The following is a 22,997-nucleotide window of genomic DNA, read 5'->3' as shown; positions in this document are numbered from 1 at the left end:
CATCCAAATATCCCAAGGATAATTTTTTTAAAATACATTTTATGTACATTTTAGCCTCGTCTGTTTTGAGGGGGCCGTCCTGGCTCATGAAAACGAGCCACCGCTCACCCAACCCCCCCCTCGACTGCTCAGCTGGAAGTCTTTTGTTACCATGGCGACCAGGGGCATAGCTAGCTCGTAACTTGGCAGCGTGGCGTATTATGTAAATTAGTCACACTCTTCAGACCTAGCAAGCAATTAAAAAGTCAATTTTCTTTGTTTTTGTTGCATGTATAAGGTCACTGTCGGTCACTATTTTTTATTTATTTTTTGTCAGTTGAAGTCATTGTTATTGATGCTAGCATAGCAATGCTAGCATTGTTTCATTAAGGATGATGCTAGCATGGTCACGGCATCAGGCTTCAGTTTAGTTGTACACATGTAATTGCATTCAAGCTTAAACATAAACATTCTGTTTCAGATTTGCGATGAACAGCTTCAAAATTTGTCCGCAAATTTCCATATCCTTAGAGTGGCGGCGTTAACTGTAAGCGAACTCGACAAGCTGAACACTTGATCGGATCAGAACAGGCACGTCATTCTCTGATAAACACCTGCCGATTCCTTTTTAGAACCCCATAATGAGTCTTTGCGTGTGATTGACACCGACGCCTTCGGACCGAAGACTTTGATGCGCGAGCACATCTGAGGCGCACGTTCATGCATAATCCCGCGCTACACGCATCAAACCCGAACCCGCTCTGAAAAGGAATGAGTAATGACGACGCCGACGTGGAAGCTGCTCAGGCTTAAAGGAGTTATAAAAAAGGCGGTGGAGAGCGATGGAGGAAGTTGTTGGTCCTGAAGGGCCCGTGGGAGCCGGGATACGAGGCAAAACTTGAAAGCTCAGCCAGGAGCTCAAGATGCTCATGAAGAGTTATTGGTTGCCTCCATAACGACCCCCCGTCTGCCACCAATGCTTCCCCGAGACCCCTCAAGCCTCACTATCGAGAACCCTGGCTGGGAACAAAAGCGAAGGCGATGGGCGGATGTGTCGGCTTGCTGGCCTCTTCTCCCGTCGTCGATCCAAAACATGAGTGTAAAACATGAATTATTGCTCCTTCCTGGAAGGCTCCCCCGCAAGATGTTTCGAGATGTCCAGCGAAGAAGTTGAAGTCATAGTAGGATGTCCGCACAACAAACCGGAGGAAACCATGGAGACCAGACAAACGGACAGGGCGTCGTCAACAGAAGATGTTTGTTGAAAATATTTCACTGAAGCAATCCCCCTTCACTCCCGCCTGTTTTACTGGATTTTGACTGATTTTGGAAGGCACACAGAATATTGTGTTCCATTGCTACATAAACATGGAACCTACCAACAGAAAGAGAAGAGTCTCTTCTTTCATCAAAAAAAAGTACATTTGTGTCTGTTTTGCAGCAGTTAGCATTAGAATATAGCTAAGTTTCATCATTATTCACAAATCTGTTTAAAACAGTGGGAAAATTAGCTTTTTATCAACATGGCCCTGGTTTATCTCTTTTGCTCTGCTGCCACCTGCTGGTCTTCTGTATGCTCTAGCATAAAAAACATATAAATACGTCTTTGGGACACTTACAACATTTAGAATTTGGAAGCAAAATGAGTTGATATCCAGAGCTCAACCCTTATTTTGGAAATCGGCTCTAGGGTTGTACGAAAAAATCCTACTTATGAATTTTCATGCATTTTGCAACAAAATGTCAGTTTTTAATAATCTAGAATGCTTCACTTTGGTACAGAAATATGTCTGGTTATTGCTAATTTGAATGCATTACTTTTTTGTACAAAACACTGTCATTAATTGTGCAGGTTTATTATAGTTTTGGTATTTTTATTATAGTTAGTTTTGTTTTGGGTTTTAGTTTTTTAAATTGAGTTTGTTTTAATTCGTTTTCAGGGCAGCTGTTAGTTTTTATTAGTTTTAGTTATTTCAAAAATGCGTATTACTTGTGTGCAAGATTGAACAAATACCATGTTAAAATAAAAAACGCTTTTTGCCTAACATTGCATTTCGGCAGAATTGAATGAAAAAGCAGGCAAGGCGAGCCATTGGAGCCAAAAGTCAAGCATGCAAAATTGTCGCCTTGGAGTGACGTCATCTGAAGGTGCTTTTCTATTGGCTGCTGCTAGATGACGTCACTTCTGTTTCGACTCACTTTCAAATGGCCTTATTCCGGTCAAATCAAAAATAAATACACTATACTTAAATCACATTTAAAATCAGCCCCACTCATGTATTTTATTGTGTTTTTGTTATTATTTTTAATTCATTACCAAAGAAGAAAACTATGGACATTTTCACTATAGTTATAGTTGGGTTTAGTTAGTTTTGTAAATGTAAAATGTATTTTCAGCTAGTTTTTGTTTTTTAAAAAGCATTTTCGTTTTTATTTAATTTCATTACCGAAAATGTTTTTTGAATTTTAGTTTAGTTTTAGTTAAGCTCCTTTTTGAAAAAACTTTAATGCACATTCATCCCTACCAATAACGGGTCGGCGATGTCAGCGGAAAATATTCTAGAAGCAGCGGACATACCGTACCGAAGATCTTCTTTGATCAAATCCTTCCCGCTATGAAAATGTGACGGGAGAAAAAGAATGCGGGGTCCAACTGCGGTTCTTATGAAGCTCCTTCATAACTATTAACTGTGCGATGACACTGCTGGATATTCGGATTGATTTACCTCCTCCGGGGATCACTTGGCCCGGACCAAAGATTCATTGGGGGCCCTTAATGGCTCCTCCTGCCTGGGCAGTGCTTCAAAGCCGAGATCCAGCGACTCCATGCTTCATATCATCGCAGTAATGCTCTTATTTATGAGCTCGCCGCCGAAAGCTGTCGTTTTTCAAGAAAGAAAAATCAATAAAGTGCAAAACTATCAAGTAAAAAGTACGAGGAAAGTTCTGAAGCTGTACTTCATGGTAGGTAACAGGAAGCAAGAACACATCAGAATAACAAAGATTAGACCTCCATGATGGAAAAGTGAAATGAAAAACAAGTAGTTGTGCCTCTGGAGTGTCTGCCCTCCCTTCATGTGTGAAATTTAACAAGCAACTACATCCCTTCTTAGATGTTTAAAAAAAAATATGTGAGAGTAAATATAGCATCGAAGGTTGAAAGTTGGCAGCAGTGCAGACTTTTTTTCCCCTCCTTTTTCAATCCGTTTCCTTTTTTCTCCTGTTATTTGTCTTTATTTGTCACTTTATCCTATTTTTTCTTTTCCTGCCTTTTTTCTTTGTCAGATTTATTTCATTTATTTTTTTTGGTATTCAGGAAAGGCAATTTGCGATTTTCTTGAACTGATTTCCCCCCTTCTTTTCATGTATGTTTCTTTCCTCAAATTTTCCAATCTTTTTTCCTTGATTTTCTATTTGCATTTTTTCCATTCGCTATCATGATGACAAATGGTCGTCCTGGTTACCAAAGTGAACGTCAGGTACTGTCGTTCTTTATACATTGCGTATTTTAATGGAAGACTGCTAGATGACATTTATTAAGACGCGTTAGAACTCTTTAAAATTGTGGGAAAATCAAAGCATCATGTGTCTCCTTGAATTATCAGAGAGGGTTACGTGACTCTGACCAGACCCCGGAAAGCGATGTTATCGTTTGTCACCACTATGTCCGCAACACCGACATGATTAAGACGGGATGGTTCGCTTCGTTAGCTGTTAACATACGCACGCACGCACGCACACACACACAAAGTGGAAGTACAGATACTTGTATAAAAAAAATAAAATAAAAAATAAAAAACGCAATACTCTGGTAGATGTTTCAATACTAGTACAAGTATTCACTCTCCAAGCACCGATACCACTACTACTTATGATACATATCATTTCAGCTAATGACATATAATTGAACAGAAAAAAGAGAGACCTTTCTTTCTGATACTCATGGTGATTGAAATATCAAAACAGCCTCAATGTAGCACCAATAATTGGCATGAAAGGTCAATTGTTTGCCTTAAGTATCAATGGCAGGTATCGGCATCCTCCATGAGTACTTCATTTCACCTTGAAATAAGGCCTGTATCGACGTGCTACCGATACCTGGTATCTGTACACGCCCATCCTTAGTAAAAAGTTGTCAGAAAAATCTACTTTGCACAATAATGAAGTAATTGTACTTCACTTGTAATGTTGTTGCCAAAAGCTGCGCCGTCGCTGCCAACTCGGTTAGCAGGAAGCGGCGGCGGCGGCGGATATGAGCCAAGGTTATGAACCGGAGGACATCAGCACCAGCGATAACGTCCTGTTGTTGTTGTTGTGTGTGTCCTTGGCCGAGCCAGGAGGAGGAGGAGGAGGAGTGCAATGAGCGCCACTGATGTTGTGTGCTCATATGAAAAGAAGACAATCAAAGATGAATGATGTTTCTTTTTTTTTTTCGTGGAGTCAAGCAGGTGGAAGCGCTGTAGTCCTTTTCTGTTTTACTTTTTTCCCAGCCGCTTGGTCATGTTTTAACATCCAAGGTCAAAATACATTTCGGATCCGAACAAGCCGTCCTGGCCGTTTGCGTTGCTAACGGCTAACTCGTGCTAAAATACAGCCTGAAGCTTTTCAAAGCTTTTCCTCGACAAAACCAATTAGTCCATAAACTAATAAACTTGTATTTTGTATGGTCTTGTGCTGCACGAACGAGGAGATATGAGCAACAGCTAATCGGCCCGGAGGCTGCACACTTCCCCTCAGGCAAACAGGATGCAACAAGTCAGAGGAATCAGTATGGGAGGGGGCGTGGGGGGGGGGGGGGGGAGAAAGGGACGGTGGACGCTCAGACAGCCAGAGGCATGAGAATAAACCCAAAGCAGATGTCAAACATGCACAACACGTGTGTTAACATCAAGCAGCACGGTGGATGCGTGGTTTCTGTTGAATGTGTACTGCACACAAGCACGACACTTCCGATGATTCAGCCCTCAAGTGGATCGTTTTGTTATTATTTTTGTCGTCCTTGTTAATACCTTGACTTGTTTACCATTTTAAAACCTACAACAAGAACTTATGTTTTTAGATGTCCTTTTTTAGTTGCTATGTCTTTCAGATTTCAGAACTCTAACCCTAAACTAGTGGTTCTTAATTTAGTGCGCTCAGTAGTCAACTTGTGGCTGTTGTGATGGTACATCGTGTGATTTCTTTATTATTGTAGTCTAGAGATAGACCAATATCGTTTTTTCAGGGCCGATACCGATGCCGATTATTAACCGATATTTGAAGCCGGTATTAATTTTCAGTAAAAAAAAGAGTGTAAAAAATATTGGTGTCGTCGTAATGTCTTAAAGCATGTTTATTGAACAATTTTCAAAATGTTGATTTTTTTTATATCTTAGACGATACAAAAATGTAAAAATACCCGAAATCTTAAACTTTCACATATCTTCATTTTAATGTCGACCAAAAACAAAAGGTTTCCAGGGGCAGCAGCATCTCTTATAAAGTCGACTGAAAATTTTAATAAATAGGCCGTCAGATTTCTAAAAAGGCCGATACCGCTGTTCATCAAAATGCCCTGTATCGGCGCCAGGCCGATTATCGGTCCATCCCTATTGTAATCTCTTCATAGTAACTGTGTTGAGCAAAAAAAAAGAAAGTGGTTGGGCAAATATGTGCAATATGAATTCACATTTATAACGGAACGTATGGTGTTCCACAGGGTTCAATTCTGGGGCCTCTGCTGTTTTCATTGTGTCTGCTCATTCTGCTGCCACCCGCGCAAAGCGAAACAGACCGAATGTGTGCACCGTACATTTTCTCCTGTTTAGTGCTGACACTACGGGCATGAATTCATCGAGCTGTGGTGTCACATTAACGTTTTCAAGCAGACCCCACCCTTGTTCGCTCTTAAAGTTCCACCCTAATGGCACTAATGAGCATGCGAAACAGTTGGAAATATGACACGAGCAAGGAGAAAAGGAATGACAGAGCCAAACGTCGGGCCAGGGAGACCAGGGAGCAATTAATTTCTCCTCCCCTGAGGAATGACAAGCCTGAGTCCTGGTGTCTGTGAGCCAGAGACTTGGTTCTGCCCCCAGACGCCGGCAAGATTTTTGGGCACGGGGTTTGAGAGAGTTGGCAGCCAAAACCGTTGGCTCTTCAACTTTAAGTGTGAGAGAAAATGGAAATATGTTTCATGGCGTGGGGCTTTGTTTTATCAGTATCATATTTGGAGAAGCTTCCCAGGGTGCCGCCTTGACCCCCTTTTCATTATTTAGTTTACATGGTTAGCCAAAGAGGGAATGAAGCAGCCGACATTTGTTGGTTAACCGTATGAGAAGTGCCAGATTCCATCTTATAAATGCTACTCGAGCCCGAAAAAGTATCTAATAAGCTAATATGCTGTCATCAGCTCTGTTGGGAAGACAAGCCTGGTTTATATGAAAGAAAAATATATAGCAGTTATTGACTTGTGTTGTATTTTAACTAGCATCCTGATGATTGGACATTTTAGGACCGTTTGCAGTAATGTAGTGGAATCCGATTTGATCCGTCTTTAGACTCGATGTGTCATCAGATGCCCTGTTAGTCAGCATAACTCGTACACTGCATTTCTCTTCTTTCCTTGAAGAAATAAACTCAAATGAGAGGGACAGTCTGGCGCTCAAGCCGTACCGCAAATGCGACGATGGCTCGCGATATGGTGTTTGAGGTTAGCAAATGGTGTCGTGCGCTTTACGGCGGGCTTTCTGCCATTTCGCACACTTCGATGCTGATGGCGGCCAGATGAGTCGGCGGCTGGACAAAAAGTTGAGTTTGGGGAATGAGGACAAAAGCGCAACATGTTTAAAGGATTCCGAAGGGGTTACCACGTGGGTGTTTCTGGTTTTTACAGACGCCGTAGCGCACATTTCAGACGTGATTTGCTGCCACTGGATGAGGTCCCCACTTATATCTTGTGGCTCTCTGACCACTTGGCGCACTTAAGCTTTCAGAAAGAAATTGTTCATCACAAGGATGAAGCAGATGAAGTGCTTATTGGTCTGCTGGGGATGCCACGGCGAGCTGTTGGCCCGAGATGCTGACCATTGTCTGTAGGACCACCTTGTTAAAAGGTGGGCCAAGACCCCTCTGGATGAACACCATATGGCCCCCCTTTCGCCCTGCACTTGAGCCAAGGCGCACACAAGACATCCAAATTGTCGCCCACTGGTTTTCCAAAATGTCAAATATGCTTCTGGTTCTCGGCTGCACCTGCCTCACCCTCCGTCCGTATGTCAGTCCGATGTCGAGCTCGGCGGTCAGTCAGTCAGTCAGTGAGTCCATAAATGACGCTTGCTGTGAGGTTTTGTTGAGGTTGGTTGGTTAGTAGGTTCAATCATCGGTTTGGTTGGTTGGTTCATCTGTTTGTAAATTGTGGTATTTGTGAGGTTTTAGTTGGTTACTTAATACTTTCTTGGTTAGCTGGTTTTGTAGTTGGTTCGTCCTTTCAGTCATTGGTGTGTTGGTTAGTTAGTTCCTCATTCAATGTTTGGTTAATTAGTAGGTCCAATAGGCGGTTGATTGATTAGTCTATACATTTTGTTGAAGTTTTAGTTAGTTGGTTAGTTAGTTAGCTGGTTAATTATGTAGCTAGTTAGGTAGCCAGTTAGTTTGTAAGTTAGTAATATCATTAAAAAATGTGTTTGTCCCTCCTTTCCTCAATCAGTTAGTTGGTTGGTTAGCTCATCCATCAGGAAATAGATCTACATTTGTGGCCCAGTTGGTTAATTTGTTGATTCACCGCGTGATTTGTTGGTTGGTTATTTTGTACATTTGTTGATCATTTGGATAGATAGTTTATCCATGTGTCCGTCTGTACATAGTTTGCTGTAGCTGTGAGCTTTTGATTGGCCAGTTGATTGGTTAGTTACTTGGTTGGTTCCTCCTTCTACCTTAGCTATGTTTGCTATTCAGTGTTTTTCTCTCTCAGTATTTTAATTTAAAAGCGTGTGTGTGTGTCGATTCATGGTTGGTTTTGTTAGTGCGTTTGTCTTTCTGTCCATAGATTGGTTGTGGGGTTCTGTTTGGCTAATTAGTTGGTTAGCTGGTTTGTTGGTTTGGTACTTGGTTGAATCATTGTTTGGCTGGTTCGATAGTTTGTCCATTTGTCGGTTGGTTGATTAGCTCTTTGTAGGAGTTGTGAGGTTTTGATTGATTGATACATAGTCCGTTTGTCCATCCATTTGTTGGACAATTGGTTGGTTAGATTGGTTATTTATGTGTTCGTTTGTAAATTACAAATTGCATTGTTAGTTGTGACATTTTAGTTGGTTGGTCTGTTAGTTTATTCATCCAATGGTCAGTTGGTTTGTTTGCACGTCTGTTTGTTCATAACTAGTTATTAGGATAGTAGATTCATTAATCAGTCCCTTGGTTTATTGATTGTCCTTAATGTGTTAGTTGTGAGGTTTGGGTTGGTTTGTTACTTTGATAGTATGATTGTTAGTTGCTAAATAACTTGCTGACTCAGACTTCATAGCTTGCCTGTATGGTGAGAATTCATTTAAGCAGTAAACAAGGAGCCGACACCTAATATTGTTAAATTATAGTAAGTGGTTTGTAATAGGTTATTAAAGATGTACGTTTTTCTTTGCATTCGTCTCTCTCACCTCGACGGTCCTTATTAGTTCCAGAACTAGAAACCGCGCAGACGCCCACAAGCAACCCTATTTCAAGGGGCCTTACCACAGCGTGCATGTCGATGGTTATACTAGTGTTTACGCATGTGTGTGTGTGTCTACTGTAATGCGTAATGCGTGTCTGTCTCTCACCACCAGACAGAACCTCACCCTGGCGGTTGTGAGGCAAACTTGTGCATGAACTGCCATCAGAAGAAAACTGCTGTTTAGTCATAATCAAACAACCGCACTGCCTATTATAACTAAAGCATGACAAATATACTCTCAAGCTAATGGCAGTGATTCTGTGCCCCACTCTGCTTCATTATAGCAACAGCAAGAGGTGCGTTTGTCTTGCTTTTGCCCGCCAAAGAGACTCCAAGTACAACAAACAGCTCCAACAAAAGGCCGCCTGGAAAATAAAGACTAATGAGTAACTGCAAGTCAAACAGCGCAGCAACGCGCCGCTTGTTTGCCTTGTGGCGCTCGCGCATGTCAACACGCTTTCATTAGACAACGAAGTGGCCATTCATCACTGCTACAGCAAACAGTGTTGTGGCAATATTTGATATATTAATGCCATAAACACTGGGGGGGAAACACCAAGAGTTTTATTCCGGCAAGAAAGGGGAGAAACTGCGTAGAGTTGGAACGTAGCGTACAAGGTCTTCGGACTGCTGTCACACGATTACAAAATGTTGCCATCACAACCACACGGTTGTTTACGCACAGTAAATCATCTCATGCTGCTTCACCAAGTCATTACGTGCTCACATGTGGCAGCCTATTCTGGTAACTTTGTGTTACAATGAATTTTGTCATGTGTCACAAGCATGGCGCCTTTTGAATTGAAGGGATTTCAAACAACAGTCCAAGCTACCAAAACTCCATTTTGTCTAATGTAGTCTCAACATTTGACGGAACACTGCCTGCTTAGGTCAACGCAAAAATGTGGCAGTAATGTGCCATTGTGCATTGTTCAAAAGTTTAATCACTTAATGTTAACTCATTCATTCCCAGCCATTTTCACTGAAGCAACCCCCTTCGCTCCCGGCTGTTTTACTGGATTTTGACTGATTTTACAAGTCCCACATAATATTGTGTTCTATTACTATAAAAACGTGGAACCTACCAAAATAAAGATTAGAGTCTCTTCTTTCATCAGGAAAAATAGTATATTTGTATCTGTTTCCATTTTGCAGCAATTAGCATTAGAACATAGCTAAGTTTCATCATTATTCACACATCTGTTTAAAACAGTGGGTAGAAGAGTTTGTTGCAACATGGCCCTAGTTGATCTATTTTGCTCTGCTGCCACCTGCTGGCCGTTTTTTGTACCATTGCTTTGGGTGACCTATTTAGGTCAGAGGCTGCATCAAAGCCTTCTGTATGCTCTAGCATAAAAAAAACATAAAACATGTATGAATACGTTTTTGGGGGGACCATGGCACTATTGAAAATAGAACATTTTTATACGTTTTTGGGAGCAAATGAGTTAAGTGACAGTCAACGGTCAATCTTACAGGACTCCTAGTGTATAATGTTGGGTCTTAGTTTCTATATTTAGCAAAACAACTCATCGATTTAATTTGAGTTCAATTGTCAGATTTTTTTTTCATTTGTATTTTTCCCTGTTCTTGTGCACTGCTTACACTCACAACATGGCTACGGCCAGAGAGTTGTTAGTTTCCAAAAGCATAGTCATTATTGCCAATTTGTAGCCGTTTGGTTGCTCTATCTAGAATCTTTTCCAGCCATTTCAGCGACTATTTAAAAAAAAAATAATAATAAAAAAAGCAACAAGCAAGTTGAATTCCTGCTCGAAACCCTACCCCTAAAAAACAACACAATGAGCAGAATCAAAATCTAAGGCAATCCCAGAGTCAATCCCGCTGAACATTGCATGCCATCAACATTCATACATTTCAAAAGCAGTGATTTATCGATCTGTGTTATGTGATTCCATGCTGCAAATATTTTGCCGGGGTCGCCGCCTTGCCTCACCTGTAAAACTTGACATGTGCAAAATACATATGGACACATGGGCCAGCCAAAATGTGCAGTTTGACGACTCAATTTATGATACTAAGTCAGAATTCTAATCATCTTTGTTAGCCAAGTATGTTAAAACACGCAAGGAATTTGTCTCCAGTGGTTGGAGATGATCTGTTACTACAGCAAAACACACCACTATAAAAATGATACATTTAAGTCATAAACAGAAAAGTAAAGAATCATTTTGAAATGTAAAGTGTCCGGTAGTGCTGTAAACCTGATCAGCAACAATTGTACAAATGATACAGACAGTCTTAAACAATAAACGTGTGTTTAATGATAGTATACCTGTTTTGACAAAAAGGGGGGGTCGTTGAAAGTCAATAGTTAGTTAAGTAAGTTAATGGTGGGGGGGGAAATAAAAACTTCCTTTAAATGTCATTGGCATTTTCTATTTCTATAAGCACAAGGGAGACAAAAAATAAATAAATATGACCATATTGCTCGGGGTACATCGTTTGAACCCTGATTCTAAATTCTCGACCAGCTACTTCTAGATGCTCTGCCTCCAAAGGTTGCAATTTTCCCCGCCGTCAATCCGTGATTGCGACACTCCGTCCGCCACCCGTTTTCGGCTACACAAAGTCGACCACCGCGCCGTTTCATTAACGGCCTATTTACATCTGCAAATGACATCAAACATTGCCACGTTTGTACATTTGTTACCCATGTGCGAAGTGGTGACCGGCTCCAGGGACTCGCATGGCAAACGGAAAGTTTAGCCACAATTGATGTCGGACCGTGAACATTTTATGTATATTAGGAACACAAAAAAACATCTGTCAAACATTTTCATCATTAAACCTTTTTACTGAATCACATCAAATTGTCTTTCACTTTAAGACAAACTTTTAAACTGATCACCAGATGGTTGTCTTTCTCACACACACACACACAAACTTGATTTCACAGACATACTGCAACCTGCTCCGTTTTAACCCTTTGACTCGCCACCTGCCCGCCGCAATCTGCTCGGCATGTTCTGCACTCCAGACATGCTTGACCTAGGAACACGTGTTGCCAAACAATAAACAAACACACTGAGGTCAGAGTCCCCGACTAATCTTTTTGGGAAGGTGAAACCCGAAAGTAGCCATGTGAAGAAGAACATTCCCACAGGCCTCCTGAGGTCCACGTTTAAGAGGTTCAAAGAGCAGCTGTGTCATTTCTAAAAAGAACCATGCAAGTGGGCGACCAGGGCAACAGTTGTAATTTGTGGGTTTGGGTCAGTTGGGATTGGTTGCTAGTGAACTTGACGTTTTTTCAGTTTGGAGCAAAGTTGTCAACAAATCCTGGGCGGTGAGTGTGATTGGTTGCTGGGTGAACTAATCAGTTTCCGGTTGATTTTGAATGGGCAGAGTGAAGTTGTCCATTCGACTTGGGACATTGGTCTGCTGTCTAGCAAATTCGTCTGGTTGTTTTTGCTTGTTTTTAGATGATCAGAGTGAAGTGGCGATCGGTGTCTTTTTTTTTCTCCTTTTGTTTCTTTTTCCTCTTTTTCTTCTCCGTTTTTTCTTCTCAGAAAAAGAAAAAAGGGTCTGTCTGATCTATTGTTAGGCAAACTCACTTTTTTTCCTTTAATTCACCTGAAACCTATTAAAAATCCCATACCCTACTTTAGAGTCCCGCCAGAGTCGTGAAATTGTCAGGAGACCAGAGTAAGGATCAAAGGAAAGAAAGATGAAACAAAGTGAAATTCAGCACCAACCAGCCACCACCTACCACCCACAGGGTTACAAAACCAGAATCTTTCACCAACCCCAGAATCCTCCAACAGATTAGGAGAACCTCAAGAGACCAGAGGAAAAACTAAAGAAAGGAAGGAAGGATAGATGAAGCAGAGTAAGTGATTGTTAAGCAAACTTGAGTCAATCACGCAGTTTCCATATTGGTTTCAGTTGTTCAGAACAAAGTTGACAGTCTTTCTGTTTTCTGGTCGATTTCCATTGTTCCGACCAAGGTTGTCAACATTTGTGGGTTGTAAACTTTGCGTTGTATACGGGGTTTAATGCGTGGTATGACAAATTTGAAGAGTTAACTATTGATTTCATTTGTTAGGAGTGAAATCATCGACTTCTTGGAACAAAGTTGTTGACAGGGTTGGGCGCGATTGGTTGTTTGAAGATCTTGTCTTTTTTTTTTTTGTCCATTTGCATTCATCATTGGGAAGTTATCAGCTGGGCTTGAGTGCAAATCAATTGTTTGGCGAACTGGTCAGTTTCTTGGTCAATGTCAATTGACTGGAGTGAAGTTGTCGACTGCGATAGGTATGAATTATTTTATAGAAAGTTGGTTGAAACGATTTTGACGATCAAGATCTTGTTTTGGCGACTTGACTCCAGGGCATTTGGGGTATTTACGGGATTCTATTTATGGGGCTCAGGTTCCCCGCATTTGCTTAATTTGAACCCTGTTTATCACCTGATGACCAAAGTGGTGACCTCTTGAAGAAGCTTCTACAAGATCAAGCATCCCTAATCCAACACCTTCACGGATGCTGACCTCTTGCCTATGCCACAATGCAGTTGTTGCGATTTATGAATTCACTGTGGAATGTCATAAAATGGTGAGGTACTATATGCGTATGCCTGAATAGGTCTTGGATCGGAACCAAACGTCCAGTCCAAAAATGTATTGCTTTATTTTTGCATAATCCTGCCAACTAACAAAACCCAACACGCCAACGGTACTGATCCCCCTCATACAAAAACATCTGGACAGTTTTTGACACGTTTGCATCATGTGAAATGTCGGCACTGTAGCGGAACGATTTCACGGGATGTCACGCTGAGAAAAGCAAACGGCGATAAATCGGTCACAAGAAATGTGGCCGCTACAGACGAACTGCCGAGGCGTCAATCACTGGCTCGACAACCATTTTTACACATTTAACGCGGCCTCTTAAAATCGGGTCTGACGGGATACGTTGGAATGCGGAGAGAAGACAAAAAAAAAAGAATGAAAGGAAGCCTCGTCTTCATTGGAGGTGGGGCGGGGGTCTCATCTCCTTCGCATGCACAAAGACATGTTTGTAGCCCAGTGGCCGTCATTGCCGAACTACACCTTAACACCTCAACCGGTCAACTTTGGTGGAACAAGATGGAATTAAGATAAGCACCATCAAAGATCCATGATTCTTGGTGGTCCGAGAAACTCCTTTTCAAAATAAGTGAAAATAGATTTCCCCGAGGGTCCTAAATATGCTTAGATCTGCAACCTCCTTTCTCTTGGGTGACGCGTCGCCCAGGCGGCTCGCCAAAGGGGGGCCTCGTGAAAGGGCTCCCTGAAAAGGAGACGCCAGTCCAGGCTCGGCAAGATTTAAAGGGGAACGAGTTGAGGGGGTCGGCACGGTCAGTCGGAGCATAAATGCCTGGCATTGTCTCTTGTGAGGAGATGCTCTCAGCGGGGAGTCCATAAAAACCCCGCCGGCAACACTAACACTTGCAGCTCCGGGGGCTCCCCAGGGGAACACCCCAAGACCCTCAGCCTGGGAGAAACAGCTGAGGGGGGACCCCTCACCCCATGTCTGTTTTTCCTGCTCGTCTGCAAGGTTTATCATCCCGGGACATATGTATAGGGAGGTCACCTCGTGAAATGTCGACCCCCCCAAAACACCAAAACCTAAAATGAAACAGAAGCTTCTTTGTGGCAAAGCGGCCACAGCTTTTAATTCCTCTGGTGGAAACAATTGGCGTGCATGCCTTTACCTATACAAGTCTATATATATATATATGTCTACGCAGAAGAAGGGGGGTTCGTCGTCTTCCCGAGTCTTTTGTGGAGCTCTCCTGCCCGCCTCGTCTCCGAGCCGTGAGATGGGCAAACATGAAATCCGAGTGGAAAAGGCCCACAAAGGCTTGCAGGAGGATGACTAGGGAAGGCGCGCTGGGGGCAAAAGAGGGGCGGTTTGTCCCTGCACCCCAGGCACCAGAAAGTAGCAAAACCCCACAGATTCATGTGAAAGGAATCCTTATGAGGACCTGGCTGTTATTCCACAGCCGGATTAAGAGGCTGCCAGCTCCTGTATGGCTCTGTCCTCTTTTTTTTTTTATCTCTCACTTTCGCAGGACCAACATTCTTGTGTGTTTTATTACAAACAGACACATTTAGACCATCCTTCTTTGGTACCGAGTTGGTACTTCAATTCAAACTTCTCAGTGCCATTGTAGTTAGGGTTTAAAGCCAGGGTTTGAGTTTCAAGACCAGGAGCTGGATTTCAAATACGGTTTCAAGCTATTTTTGTTTTTTTTCAAAAAATGATTCTAAGATGGGGTAAAGGGTTTTAATTAGAGATCAAGAACAGAATTTGAGTTTCAAATTAAAGTTTTAGGCCAGAGTTTTTTGTTGTTGTTTTTGGTATAAATTAGGGTTTCATGACAAGGTATAGGTTTCAAATGAGGGTTTCAAGCCACAATTTGGTTTTAAACTTGGCTAGGTTTCCAAATTATGCTTCCAAACCAAAGGTTAGGGTACACAGTAAATTTGACTATTCAGAGTGGGACACATAGACTCAGTTTTCGAGTAATATTTACACTTGGAAAAGAGTAAAATAAAGAATTGGGAAAAAATAATTCACTCAAGGGTTGAGGAACGAACTCATGACCTTCAGCTTGGGAGACAGCCGATCTACTCCCTGAGCCATGCAGCTCCTGCTGTGTGTTAGTATATCGTTCATGTCAGCTGGAATCTTCCTAACTCTTAAGAGACCAAAAACATATTGGAGATAAGCAAGAAGTAAGAGGGGCATAGCTCAGGTAGTTAGTGTGGCAGTCTCCCAAGCTGAAGGTCGTGAGTTCGTATCTCAACCTTTGGATGATTTTTTTCCCCCAATTCTTTAATTTACTCTCTTCCAAGTGTAAATATTAGCCAACTCTAAAACTGAGTCTATTCGGTCCCACTCTAAATAGAGTCAAATTTACTCTACAGAATTGACTGTGTAGGGTTAGAGTTTCAATTAAGGGTTTGAAGCCAGGGTCGGGGTTTCAAATTAGGTTCCCTCTGTAATTGGAAGAATCAGAGATCTACAAATCAAAAGCAGCGACATGGTAACCAATTTGTCATGATAATGTATGTTAGGAGATGGCGGTGCATCACGAGATCACTGTCTATATAATTATTTTTTTTTTGGGTCACTCCATCTTTTGAAGTCGCAACAAGAATTAGCAAGACATCAAAGTCTGATTCCACCACTTAGCTGCCTCTTGTTCATTGAAATCCACTTGAAATCAACGAAAGCAACCTTTAGTGAAAGTTATCTAGTGTCATCTGTTATGTCTTCCTGATGAATGCCAAGCGACCAATCTCCTGGAAGCGAGAGACGAGCCAAGAAGAATTCGGCTAAGCTGGGGAACCCGCGCGGATGTCAAGCCCCCCCACTCCCTTAATTCTGCCCTGTCGCTGGCTAACTTCTCATTCAGGAAGATTTACAGTAATCTGCCTGATCAAAGACAGCATTGCAATCCCATTCCGCTAATCCGCTTTGATGGCGACTCGCGCGCATGTAATAACGCCGACATAGCTTTTTTTTTTCTTTTTCTTTTTTTTTCCATTTGTCAGAATCCTTTACTGGAAGACAGACAGTCACGTATGAAACGGTTTAGCCTTTGATTATCTCAATAAGAACAAATCTAACATAATGAGACAGTGTTGGGTTTTCAGATTAGGGGTTCAATACAGGGTTAGAGTTTCACGATTAAAAAATTCAGGTTAAGATTTCAAGCCAAGTTTAAGCATTCAAGTTAGGGTTTAAAGCCAACATTAGTTATCAAATTAAATTTTCAAGATAGGGTTAGTTTTGTCAAATTAGGACTATTGTTTTAAATGGGGGCTTAAGGTGAACGTTAGGCGTTCAATTTAGGGTTTGAAGTAAGGTATAGTTTTCAAATTTGGATTTTCGAGATTTGGGTTACAGTCTCTGAGGTTTTAAATCATGGTTGGAATTTCAAAATATGCTTTCAAGTCAGGGTTTGGGTATCAAATTAGGAATTTAATCCTGAGTTCCAATTGAGGGTTTCAAGACAGGGCTTTCAAACCACGATTAGACTTTTAAATATGGGTGTCTAACCAGAGTTGTTCTTTTAAAACCTAATAAGCATACATTTATGGATTCATTCATTCATTCATTCATTCATTCATGCACCATGTGTCCTGTCTTTTGGTTTTGTGCATCATTGTCATTCATTGTGATTTTCATCTGTTTCCTTGTTGCAGCTCCCGTGAGGCTTATTAATAATGTGATGATTTAAAACAAAAAAACAAAAAACTAATTTGCAAGCAGTTGCAGAAAACTTCAAGCTCTTGTGTCTGTATGATGTGGGCTCGTGTGTAGAGGGCTGTGTGTGTGCTGCTTAATCATTGAGACAGCACGGGTTGGAATCATGTGGAGTATGCAACCCCTAGTGGTGACTGTGACTGCTGCATGTTAGTCATGAAGTAAAACAGTCTAGAAAACGGTCCAGTACAGTATAATATTTAATAAATTATGAAGATTATATATAGTATTTTTTTGCAATTCTTAGGGAATGTCTTATGTATTTTTTTATTTTGCAAAATTATAAGTATAAATTCAGTTAAAATGGGTAATCCTATAAACCGTTTGAATAATTTTATGAACAAAAAAAAAAGTTGTTAGCGCAAAATTAGGCCCTTTTTTTTCTTGTAAAAATATGACTTCAGGTAAAATAATAACATTTGCTACGATTTCTAATGAATGTATTATTGTATCATTAAAGGGTTTCAATTAAATTAAACAGCCCATTCCATCCATTCATCTATTTTATGTAGTGCTTATTCCTATTAGGGTCACAGATGAGCTGGAGCCAGTTAAATTTGTACGAGAGACGAGTACACCCCTAGTCTGATCGCCCGCCAATTCACAACACAAAACATTCACACTCACATTCTCACCTACGGGACTATTTAGAGCAGGGGGCTGCTGGGCCGCATTAACTTCCACAAAAAAAGGTATTCCAAAAAGTTTCAACTAATTCTATCTTTATTAATAATAACTCAGAACATGAACGCTTCTTTAGAACGTGAACAATATTGGTTTGAAAAAGACGTGATTCGCTTTCACGAACCTGAGATATGGTAGCGCTTATGTGATTAAATAACGGCGAGGGAAACGACGTGGGGGGAAGACTGGTGTCAAGTAAGGAGCCTTAAAATATCATACTGCGGGACCACAAATGACCCTCAAGCCGCAGGTTTGAGACCTTTGGTTTAGCGTCTTTCATGAACCACCACAGATGGAAAATAGCCTTTTGGCTAATTGTAGCTTTTTTTAACTTGTGAATTTTTAGGGGTTTTATAAAATTGCACTGTCTCCTTTTCAAGTCAATCAAATCAAACCAAACGCGCATACATACTGTATTTACTGGGGTTTTTTTCTCAACAGGTTGATAGTTAGGTGGGCGAAACAACTCAAAAAGAAGACATGCTGGTATCGGACAACATGCTAACGCGAAAAGAAAATCAAAGATTTGTTCGGTAAGTTGGCATCCGTTTACACACTATACTGATTTGTTTTTGTGTACTGAACATTCGTCAACTCTATAAACAAATACAGCACAGCTCAGCCTTTGGCTAGCAGATGCTATGAAATGGAAGTTATCAGGACATTAAGCGAAAAATGCACCGTTAGCTAGCCTAGCTTGTATTGCCTTGTGTGTAAAATTTGTCGATTTCAACCTCCACATTCAGCATCGGAAACTTAAGCAAAGATTCCAATATGTACTCTTTCTACCAACCGTTTTTTATTTCCATATACAGTTGCTAGCTCTTGTGCATGATGTCACAGCCGAAAATTTCACACACACTGTATCCCGTCCAAGTCGGAAGGTCACCGTCACAAACACGGGTTACCGTGCCCACGTTTAAACAGACTGAGCTCATGGTTCCGGAACGCCACTGGCACGCTAGCCTTACCCCGCTAACACCTCGGTCGAGGCCGTCGTAATCGCCGTCCCAGCTCGTTATCCCGCCCGTGACGGCACAAGGCCTTGCAGAGGCTCCTCTGGGAACTTTTGTGGATTTAATTTGAGGAGGTGGCGGGGACGTCGAGACATCGGACACCGCGTGGCTTATCTCCAACGCAGCCCGGTTGATAACGGCCTTTGGCTGCATGGCTGACATCGTGTGGCGATTTCCTTTTTGAGGCATTCAAATGAACAAGATGGGAACCAGGAGGAAGGAGGCCATCCATCCAGTTTCATGTACGTTTCATCTTGTCCTGGCCGAATGGCGGACTACATTTTTGGACACTAATATGAGCCTGATGAGTCAGTGCTTTCCGCACACACACTACAACATACAAAACACCGGGTTGTGCGCATGCTACATCACACGGATAGCAATAGCGAAGGCGCCTCATTTCAAAACGGGGATATGGTTGTCTTCTCTTGACGGCGTCCGGCAAGCTGCGGCGGCGAGATAAGCCGGGCTGGCATTTTTCATGGCGACGGCCGCGTCTCCGACTTGGCCCATTATCATGAGAAAGAGGCAGGAAATTAGCCCGGAACGCTGATTCATGTTCAAAATTGGGATTAGCAATCTGGGCCAGTCAAATCCCTTCAAACGCAAAAGATAACGGCCGAGCGGCCGGGCGGATGACACACTTTGTATTTATTGTCGTAGCACAATGACCGGCATTTTGAAATTGTTTTATAGACATTCAAAGATCTTTTTCTTGCTCGTCATGGAGAATTGTGAAGCGTTTTGATGTTTTGAAATGCATATTATTTTCAATGGAGACAAACTTGACTCCTTATTTTCGCATTTTAGAGCAATTAGCATTGTTTGGCTCTTACGTTGTGGTGGTAGCATGTTAGCAGCTAGCAGCAATTTTTTGTTTCGTCCATCCATCCCACCAAAACTCCAAATCTTTTACATCTATCGCGACAGGACACTCGAAAACAGGAAGTCAACCATTTTGTTTTGAAGCAGTTATTTCGGGCAAACTCCAGTTACAGGAGAAATGTCAGCCCCAGACACTAACTTCACAGATCAACAAAAAACTAGTCGTAGGCCATTTCTGAATGAAGCAATAATTCTGGGAGGAATTCCGTAACTGAGAATTTATTATCATTATTGTTATTATTATTATTTTAGTTATTACTATTAATTAATTAATTTATTTTTTAAATTTGTATTTTTTTTTTCAGGATTCTCCATGAGAAATGATACCAGTTCATCTTTATTGACTTCCTGGTGTGTCGGAATAGTTTGTGCGTGGTGTTTTTTTTTTTTTCTTTCCTCCCTCTGAGCAACTTTTCCAGCCACGTGTAGTGACGAGTTTAACGACGCAAACGCACACCCGGGGAGGGTTTTAATTCCGACGGATGAAAGCTGAGTGGAAAAGCTTTTCGAGAGAAAAAAACAGCCGCCGTCGTCGGGAGGAGAATCGAGTGAAGTCGTGTGGCTCCTCATTAAGCTTGAAGAAGCTTAGCTTCTGCCTGCCACTCCCGCCAAATGAACACTTTACACACACGTACACACACACACTTACCTTATCATTGAGTGCCAGTGGTTATTACTCAGCGTCTGTCTGTGCTGATTAAAGGAGGGAACACACACCGGGATGCGAGTCATGAGAGCGAGGGAATGCTGGCGCTGCAAATCATTCTTTATTCCATTTGCACCGTCACTGTTTATGCAATATACAGTAGAACAAAAAAAATTAAGGCCTTCTTGAAATGATAATTTCTTCTGCAAAAAAAAAAAAGTTAAAGGTCAGGTCAACCACAAAAAAATTCTTGACAATAATATGTTGTATGCAGCCCCATTAGTCTAAATACGTCTTCGAGTTAATATTGCAATATGAGTTAAGCAGTAAAACCCAGCAGTAATTATCAATATCAGACGGCAGCCATTTTGCCACTTGCTGTAGAATGAAAAACACAGTTGCTCGGGTCTCGGGTCACAACCAATCACAGCTCTGCTTCAGAAAACAGGTGAGCTGTGATTGGTCGTTGCCTGAGCCCTGAGCAACTGTGATGTCATCTTCAGTCGACAGAAAGTGGCAAAATGGCCGCCCCCTAAAGTGGATGAAAACACCTGGATTTTGCTACATAATTCATATTTCACAAATGTAATATTAACTCATTCACTGCCATTGACGGCTATAAATGTCAAAAATTAATTTGAACTATTTCTATTAGTTTAACATTTTGTTCCACTTTTGTTAACAAGAGTATGAAAACCTAGATTTTTGTACATTTAGAACAGATATGAAATTTGTGATTAATCGCGAGTTAACTAGTGAAGTCATGCAATTAATTACAAAATCAAAAATGTAATTGCCTCTTGTCCCTAATTTTTAATAATCTTTTTTTTTTTTTAATGAATTTATGGCAGTAAATGAGTTAATCAGAATGTCATGTTTAGACTTGTGAGGTCACATATAACGTATTATTGTCAAGAAATGTTTAAGGCTGACTTCGCCTTTAAGAAAGTAATTTTTTTTTAGCACATTTTAATGTTGGACAGAAAAAAAAACATTGGACATGTCTATCATAACGGGACACATAAAAATGTCTCAAGGAACAAAGTGAACACTATGTTGGCCATTTTGGTTTCAAGGAGTCATTTTGAGACCAAATTCAATGGGAAAGGAAAGTTAACATAAATTAGCCTTTGACACGAGAGGCCAAATTCATTAGAAAGGGTCTGAAAAGTTAGAAAACACAAAAATGAGAGCCTTCAACACAAGTTACACCCATCAACATGAAAAGGAGAGGATTTTCCCATCATAGCAAGAGCTCATAACCAAAGTCAAATAGGAAGGCGGCCATTTTGGCCTACTTCCAAAGCTCCTATTCTATCAAGCTCCAACAAGTGAATTTTCCCAATTGGAATCAGGTAACCTACACAAGTGAATTGTTCAACTTTTTTTTTTTTGTCCACTCCTTCCAGTGTGGCCGTTGCGTGTTACATCAAAATGTGATCATTGGGAAGATTTGTCATGAAGATGAGCATGCCAGGCCCCCATTTCTGGCTGCTTGGAGCTACTTTCACCCATCACTAAGAAATTGTGTGGACACGCCGATTATAACAGGACAGGACACATAGAAAAGTCTCACGGGCTCCTGTCTCAACTTGTTTACGAAGTCATCCATTTAGTTTTGAGGCAGCCAATTTACAGCTTTACAAGCATTACTTTATAATTACTGCTATCATTCACTTATTAGCATCATAATTGTGGCGATGAAATCAAATGCATGTATCTCCAAACACATTTTGTCTTTTTGCGCAAATATCTACTCAACCGTGTGTGATTTTTCTCACTGCAACCCCCCAACATTCAACCTCATCTGGGAAAAAAAAAGCTTTATAATTCACATGAAAATGCTAATTAATTACGTTATTTAACCCGCTGTAATTAAGAAGCACCGTTTGGGTTGGATTTCAGACGCGGATTGATTAATCCAACAGAGTTCAAGGGAAAACATGGAGATTGGAGTCCACGGGTGAATTGTAATTTAATTACTAATTTGATCGGACTGGTTTTTTTGCATTTATAATTGAAGGCGAAAAGTCGTCGTGTTACACTATGAACATGGAGCGATCCGCTAATGATGTCTAGTGGAGAGGAACGGCAACATTTATCCTGCTTTTATGCACACTTAAAAACACATTAAAGCTAACACGCTACTTTATTTTCAATATCACACACATTAATCGAATCTCGTACTAATCTACATGCACTCACACATAAATAGTATTAGTATGCCAAACATTGCATATACAGTATAGGATAGTGACCATTAAACATGGCCGCCATCAAAGCCTGCTAAAGCTAAAGCTAAAGTTGCGCTGCCTCCATTGGGAACGTCACCACCTGGTCGCCCGTCCCCAATTCATCGCCCGGGGCTGAGCGCTGATCACACGGTTCCGGCTGGCTGTTTAATGTCCCCGCTCGCTGAACTGAAGTTGCATGCGCAACTCTCTCCGGTCCTCATTTGCCCTCCGTCCGACACGATCCATCACTCGCCGCACAAAGGGACAAAAGGAGGGGGGGGGGGGGGCTGTACCGCCAGAGGCTAGCCCTTCTTCTGGGGCGGGGTGAGGTATTACAGCGCAACTCCCCCGTTCTCTGCTTTCCACACAAGGGTTAATGACGGCGTGAATGAGCTGCCATTGTCGCGCAGCAGATAGAGCGGCCATTGTGGCAGCGGGACAATGAGCTGGACCTTTAAAAAGTTGAGGGTTTTACCTCTCACATCTCAAAGGGAACCTATCGGCTTGTTTTTTTTTCTTCGTGTGCAATGGGCTGTGCTGGGCCTTCAGGTCGGTTCAATGGTCGCCTTTGATTGGGCGGGACTGAAA

The 22,997-nt window shown here is 41.5% G+C and overlaps 1 long non-coding RNA gene across 1 annotated transcript in view; it reads left to right on the top strand.

Moving 5' to 3' along the window:
• Positions 1-22,997, top strand: part of LOC147156930 (uncharacterized) — a 98,588-nt gene that overhangs the window by 31,745 nt on the left and 43,846 nt on the right. The window contains exon 3 of the long non-coding RNA XR_015091783.1: positions 18,070-18,161. This is a non-coding gene — a long non-coding RNA (uncharacterized LOC147156930). The remainder of the gene's footprint in view (positions 1-18,069; positions 18,162-22,997) is intronic.

This window comes from Leptonotus elevatus, chromosome 20, assembly GCF_054856555.1.
Source record: "Leptonotus elevatus isolate MCC_2025b chromosome 20, RoL_Lele_1.0, whole genome shotgun sequence".
Lineage (NCBI taxonomy): Eukaryota > Metazoa > Chordata > Actinopteri > Syngnathiformes > Syngnathidae > Leptonotus > Leptonotus elevatus.
The sequence above is the reverse complement of the archived record's forward strand: the minus strand, read 5'-3'. Positions and strand labels throughout refer to the sequence as shown.